Source organism: Corvus brachyrhynchos, unplaced genomic scaffold (assembly GCF_000691975.1).
Source record: "Corvus brachyrhynchos isolate BGI_N302 unplaced genomic scaffold, ASM69197v1 scaffold115, whole genome shotgun sequence".
Taxonomy (NCBI): domain Eukaryota; kingdom Metazoa; phylum Chordata; class Aves; order Passeriformes; family Corvidae; genus Corvus; species Corvus brachyrhynchos.
The window spans coordinates 348756-356215 of NW_008239553.1; the positions used below are offsets into that span (position 1 = coordinate 348756).

A 7460-nucleotide genomic window follows, 5' to 3' on the forward strand; every position below is an offset into this window, starting at 1 on the left:
CAGCCTGTGATCTTACAAAAGAAACCAGAAAAGGAAAAGTACCCACTGCATTGAGGAGAAACAGGGATAGGGATAGGCAGGGCTATAGAGTACAGCATTTCCACCTCTAGCAATCAGCCATAAAAATTTGTGGGTTGAAACCAGGGGGAGATCTCTCATTACACCAGGCAAGGAGCTAATGCACAAAGCTGTGACACCGTGCTACTCAACACCAAGCAAGCAGAAGACAGGTGTGCTCCAGGATAATATTATTTTAATCTCTCTTTTTTTCCAAGTTGACCAGCCAACAATACTATGAGCTCGACTGAAGGAGACAGGTTTGAAGTTTGTTTCAAACCTCTTTATATAGATGAGAGTCTTTGAATTGAAAAGACAGTGGATCACGACTTTCGTGTGGCTCCTATCCCTCACTGTGAGACTACACCCAGCAGCCAAAAAATAAAAAAGAGAGGTTCTGCCTCCTTACTACCTTGTTCCCTCTTCTCTGTGCCTGGTGAAGTCCTGGTCAAACTGAGGGGGAGAAGAGCTCATCTGCTATTGTAACAGAAGGAAAACATCACATCTCATGCTTACAAAGCCCTATTACTTTGAACACCACTGAGAAATTCAAACTGCCAATAACTGCCATTTTCTTTGAAAGAAGATGGGCTTCTTAGTGAAGAAAGGAAGAATTAGTTACACTGCTAATCATCTTGCATGACTTGTTTTTCCACCTGACTTGTTTCCACCACAGAGTGTGCTTTGTGCAAACTTCTCTGTTCAGAGCACAGGGCTTTTTTTCCTTCCCTTTTCCTGAACTCCAGGAAAGGCTCCCCACCATCCCAATGTCCTCAGGTTACACTGGCAGAGCTCCAGATGGCAAACAAACGCTGATTCTAAGCATTCTCTCTCGGCCCCTTTGCTACACATCCATTCGTGTGGAATTCAGCAGAAAAAAACCAACAGTGGTAACACTGACACTGTGGCACAATTCACCACAGAAGACACACAAGATGTGTAAAAAGCAGAGGTAAGAGAATTTTTTCTGAAACAGATGTTCTGTGTACTGCAATCCCACCTGGTAACACATGCAATGCTTGAAAACCCATCATGTCAGAAATGCTAGCATTTTCCAAATGTATTATACCCACTAGCATCACCTTTATGACCTTTTTCCTTGAGGGTCTCCAAGGAGTTTAAAGATCAGCTTGTATCTGCACAAATACATAGAGCAAAGCCAGCTCGGACCCAAGTGCTCCTTTTAGTACTCTCCACATTGTATCTTTGCAGCCAAATATTTTCCAAAGAGCCCTTTACTCAAATTTTCAGAGGAGCTCTGATGCACCACTTACGCAAAAAAAAAAGGTCAAACTTTTTCAGTACCAAAGGGACATGCAGCATCCTAAGCACCTGGAAAACAGAGCCACACATCTAAAAAATCAGGAACTGAGTTGGTAACTTTTGCCTCATTCTTCTGTAGCCATTAAACACACCCTAAATCCGAAAGCAAATATTCAGTATTATCTCTGACCACATGAAGTTGTTCCTGTATTTAGTCACTTTACCCACTCTGAGCCAATCTTGTCACCATTGCTTTCAGAAGCCTGATTTTATCTTTTTATCACTGCTGCTACAAGACAGCTTGAGTGCAACAAACATGTCTGTAGTGAAATCAGCTGACCCAGAAAAAAAGTGCTAACACCAGTCTAGATTAAAAAACAAGTACAAGTAGATGTTCTCTCTGACTGCAGGCAGTCCATGCTAAAATGCTGGAGCAATACAGGCACTGTAAAGGAAGACTGGAATCAAGGTCCCCTGATTCTGCCCTTATGCCAGTTTGCTAAGCTTTCCTAAATTTTCCACAGGTTTAAGCATGTGAGTGACCTACTTAAAACAATGTAATTAAAATAAGCAAGAGTGTAATTATCTTTGCTATAAGAAGGTCTAAAGTTTTCTATTATTTTTTACCCCAAAAGGAAAAGCTTTCTTAGATGTTGTATTGTTAAGACAAAGCTATTTATTTTTGCAGGCTTTAGTTTTAGACTCCTTTTTAAAACGTGGATATTCATTCACTGACACAAAACTTGCTTAATAATAAATCCCTGCTCTACTTATTTGTTTCATTTACCTTACAGTTTTCTCTAGTATGAGGAAAGCTTCTTCATGAAAGGACAGATTTTTAATGTGCCAAGCCCGAGATCTACCAGACTCGAAAAACATGTGTAGCAGCACATATCTTCATCTAGGCTTCTATTAATCAGATGCTTTTTATCTTCTCTGACTCGAAATGGTAGTGCAAAGTAAAATAGTGCTGTCACACACAGGAAACTGCAAATCCATCTCCACTGGTTTTCTCTGTTTATCAGACTCCGAGCTTTCTCCTAGCCTCTCAATAAACCCCTCCTACTCACAGTGCCTCCCAAAGATCATAATAAAATCAAATATTTGTCTTGCATTCCCAAATGGAGAGTGTGTGTGCACACATGAAGGTGGAATCAGGAAATTATGAAGCAGAGAGGACTCGACACCAGAACGGCCATACAAAATCACCCAAAGCCATTAAATTTACAAGCTTTCAGCTGATGTCAAGCATGTCTGGACTAGGTGAGGAAGAAACAAGTTCAATTAAAAAGATGACCATATGAAATGGTTCTAATTCCTCCAGGTAAAAGGGGTTTTTATTAACATACTAATTACCATTATAGTTCACATTACGGACAGTATACATCCAGCAGCAACACCAGTGAATATTTGAAACTACATCTGTCCTACTGTTCACAGCTGGGTCTGCTCTGGGAGCAGGAACCCCAACTTTACTCCAGCCCACTCCCTTCCTGCAGTGTTTGTTCACACTGATTGCAGACACTGGGATCTTGGCAGTGCCAGAATTTTCCCATTTGAGAGGTAAGGTGTGCAGGGCTTAAAACTGCTCTGTAGGATTGAAGAATAAGCAGCTTACCACAGAGGGTCTGGGATACTGTTTGTAGTCAAATCCAAGCTCTTGAGCACAAGGCCAGAATTCTCTTTTACTGCAGAGCTGACAATCCAGTCTGTGAGTTCGTATTTCATAGTAAAAAAAGTAATGAAAGGAGCTCCCATATTTCCTGGTTAACATTTCAGCCTTCTAAAGGGTAATAAAACAATATCTCCCTACAACAACAGATAAGTCAGACAAATAAAATGTCAAACTACTTTAGAAATAAGCTAGTCAAGATAATAGAATGAATCTCTCGAGTAGCCATTAATAGCATTTGGCAAAGATGATTCCAGAGGACATATGATATCTAATACAAAAGGATGTGCTATTTTTGTATCTCCCCTTTAAAATTAATTGAGTGCTGACAAAAAGATACCTGCTTAATATCTAAAACCTTCCCCACATCCGTAGGAGGAATGATACCACTAACAGTTCTATGAAAAAACCGAAGCAGAGGCTGCATGGTCAGCCAGAGGGAGCCCTGTGCTGAGACTCAAGGCCAGGGATCCTTATCCCAGTTCTCCTGCCAGCCAAGTGACCGTGGGGGCAAACTTCTTTCCCTGACACGTATCTGCAGTGTGAAGTTACCACATACTTCACGAAACATTGAGATTTATCAGCACAAAGCATGCTGCAAGAGCTCTGTGTTTTTATTACCACCAAATTCCCTAGCTGCACAACTAACATAAAGGGAATAAAAACTCCATCTCAACCAAATAAGCAGCTAAACTGTGAGTAAAACAGCAATATGGGATACAGACATATTCATTTGCTTGCATTGCTTCCTGCAAAACAAAGATGACAGTAAGAGCCCGTATTAACAATTACTCAGCATCACAAAACAAGAATATATAAGCTAGACCTAACTTTTCCTATTGTGCTTTCTGAATGACTTGCCATTATCACTATAATACAGCATAAAAAATACTGCACTCTTCAGCCTCTATTTTTTGATTAACCAGGTGCTTTGGGCATTTCTGTCTATCCCCATTCATAATTACAAGTTGTTATTCCCATTTTCAATGTGACTTGCAGACAATTAAATCTATTTGAGAGAAAAAAACTTGTTTTTCCTTCATAGAAATGACTTATTTTCAAAAATAAAGCAGACCTGTTAGGTTAAAAAGCGAATTCCGACCTTTCCTTCTGCCTAGTTTTGATTAAGTTTCCTCCTCTTCCAGTGACTCTTACAAGAGTCGGAGAAATTCACCATCTCTCCTAAGGCAAGTGGAAACTTAGGAGAAGCTTGCAGTATGATAATGAAATCTCTTGCAGCAAGTCTTCAATAATACCAGTTATCCTCAGGGTACCCAGCCCTCTGAGCTGGAAGACAGATGGGGAATAGAATGAAGCCCCCATAATCCAGGAGGAAATGTTCAGCAACCTAGACATACACATGTGTATAGGCCCTGATAGGATCCACCCAAGGGCACCGAGGGAGCTGGTGGAAGAGTTTTCCAAGCCACTTCCAATTATTTGTCGGCTGTCCTGGTGAACCAGGGAGGTCCCAGCTGACTGAAGTCAGCAATTATAATGCCCATCTACAGGAAGGGTTGGAAGGAGGATCCCAGGAACTACAGACCTGTCCTGACCTTGCTGCCAGGGAAGGTCACAGAGCAGATTGTCTTGAGTGCCAGCATGTGGCACATACTGGACAACCAGGGGATCAGGCCCAGCCAGGATGGGTTTGGGAAAGGCATCTGCTGCTTGACCAACCTGATCTCCTTCTATGAGCTGCTTAGTGGATGATGGAAAGGCGGTGCATGTGTGTGCGTGGACTTTAGTAAAGCCTTTGACAGCGTTTCCCAGAGCATTATCCTGGAGAAGCTGGCTGCTCATGGCTTTGTGTGGGTGTACTACTCACTGGGTAAAAAACTGACTGGATAGCTGGGCCCAGAGCTGGTGGTAAGTGGTAGGTAACAAGTGACAGGATGAGAGGAAATGGCCTCAAGTTGCACCAGGACAGGTGTAGATTGGATATTAGGAAAAATTTCTTCACTTAAAGGGTGGTCAGGCATTGGAACAGGCTGCCCAGGGAAGTGGTGCAATCACCACCCCTGGAAGTCTCAAAAAATGTGTGAATGAGACACCCCAAGTGACATGGTTTAGTGGTGAACGTGGTGGTGCCAGGTTAATGGTCGACTCAATGATCATAGAGGTCTTTTCCAGCCTTAACAATTCAATGATTCTAAGTCCTGAGGGATGCACTAAACAAAGCACCAGCTCATGGGCTGAGGAGGACATTTTTGAGGACTGTCTGGCACAATGCAGTTTTTCCCTAGGTTGAGAAACTCTTGGTTTGCAAATCTTTTCCCTGGTCTCAGCTTCCTGGTCCTTTGTGTTCACAATTTGGGCTAAAAATCAGAGTTTCACCTTCAGGACTTCTGTTGCCATTTATAGCTGGAAAAGGGCTTCTCAGAGTGAGATTTTTTCACTTCTTATTGATTACTGCTGTCAGAGGAGCCTGTAGGTTTTCTCCATCCTGTCAGCCCTAAGGTGTTTAGTATGGCAAACCAGCCTCCCTGTCAGCAGTGAGGCAAGAAGCAGGAAGAGCTAAAGAAAAACAAACACTGGTGGGAAAAGTGAAGCATTATTCCTCTCCACAACAACTCCACTCCTAACATCAGGCATGCAGGTAGAAAGCCTTTTCATGGCAGAAAGATCCTTTTAAATCCCTCAGAATCTACAACCTGACAGCTTCTGGTCTAGACTCCTTGTCTGTGTGCAAGCAGTGCTCTGACACGGGCAGACTTTTCCCCCTCTTTGTGTCAGCGAAAGGAACACGATAGTGTGCCATTTTTCCAGAAGGTCATGTCCTTGTCTGTACAGCAGAAGTGACTATTCTGGTTAAATGTCACCTCCCAGTGACAGCACACTTGAGATAACAATTCACACTGCCCGATTTCCATGGTGAAACACTACCTGGGAGACTCACACTTCTTTTGTATGAAGTACAAACACTTACTACACGCATAATCAAACATATTCACTGTCAGCCCAAACAGATGCCCCCAGCACTCATTCACCATACTTACCCAAAAGGCTCTACACCATAAAAAAAGCACTTGTCCTTAGTCTGTAAAGACCACCTTAAAGGCTCAACAGAAGAAATTTCTGCAGAGAAACAGATTTTGCTTGATTGGTTTTTTTCCTGCACACTTTATACAGCAGTGCTGTGCATAATGCTGTTAAGGATGAGCGAGTAAACATGGCCTTAAGAGCTCTATCCTCCAAATCATACAGTCATCCTGTGTGAATATTTACAGTAACAAAGAAAACAAAGAAGCCTCCCACTCTTCTTCAAACCTTGCCTGGAAGCTCTGCTGAGTTAAATACATAATAATACAAAACCAACAAAATCACTAACAATGCAAAAAATTGGGTCAGTCCAACTGCTGAAGGTTTAGGTTTGCTGCATCTCCTTGGCCTAAACCTGTAACTCAGTTTGAGAGCTGAAAGCAAAGTTGTTCAAGTTTTGACACAGTAATTCAGTAAATAAAACAAAAAACCCTAGTTCAATTAAAGACTCTATTAGTGGGTAAATTATGGCCACACTACAGACAACTACACTACCTGCTCCATTTAATTGCAAAACCTACATGGACTATTAGAATAGCCCTTTTGAGGGGACTGTGTAACAACAGGTACTTTAGTTTTCACAGACAAAATGAAGGGCGAAAAAGTAACAAAAAGCATTATTTTCTAGCATAAATCACTGAGATTTTGTTCATTCAATTTGATTGACACAGGGTAAGGTTAACTAAATAGAAGAGATCTTAATTCCACTTGTAACTAACATGAAAGACATAGATTCAAAGAACATCAAAACTAAAGAAAATACATTAAAAAAAAACCAAGGAAAAAAATCCCACATAACCAAAACAAAAAAACAAACAAACCCCAAACACTACAAAACCAAAGCAATCTGAGACCTAGGAGCAGGAGGAGAAGGATTACTGAAAATCAAGCCATGTAAAAATTTCAGACACCACCCTTTTAGGGTGTGAGATTAACCAAGCCCAAAGTTGATACCAGTTAACATCAGAGGACTTCAGTTCCACTTCACACTATGGACCTTGGTCAAATCCTCAGTTTACATGTGCTGCAGAAGTCCACAGACCTACATGGACTTAAATAATCACCTGCAATTCCCAGTGAAAAGGGACACCATGCAGTGGTGATTGTTTCTCTGAGTGTCTTCAGTAGCTTGACAATAGTCAGTACTTTCTGTTTGCTATCACCTGTATTTTCTTTTAAACTGCAAGCCAGAAATTATTTTTCGTTCTAGATTTCTGACAAAATCTGACTTTCCTCAGCTTGGGACTGGTCACTCTGTCACCTATAACTGTTTAAAGGAAACCTAAATAGGAAGTATTTAAATAAAATAAAGGGGGAAGACTGAGCCTCTGTCGAAAAGCTTCACCACTTCAGATATATCCACCTGGAAGTTATTACAGGGTTTTATTTCTAGCTTTAGTCTCCCAGAAGATTCAGAAATATTTTT

General features: G+C 41.3%; 1 protein-coding gene across 3 annotated transcripts in view; it reads right to left on the minus strand.

Moving 5' to 3' along the window:
- Nucleotides 1–7460, minus strand: part of TSPAN4 (tetraspanin 4) — a 405419-nt gene that overhangs the window by 262147 nt on the left and 135812 nt on the right. The window lies entirely within an intron of this gene.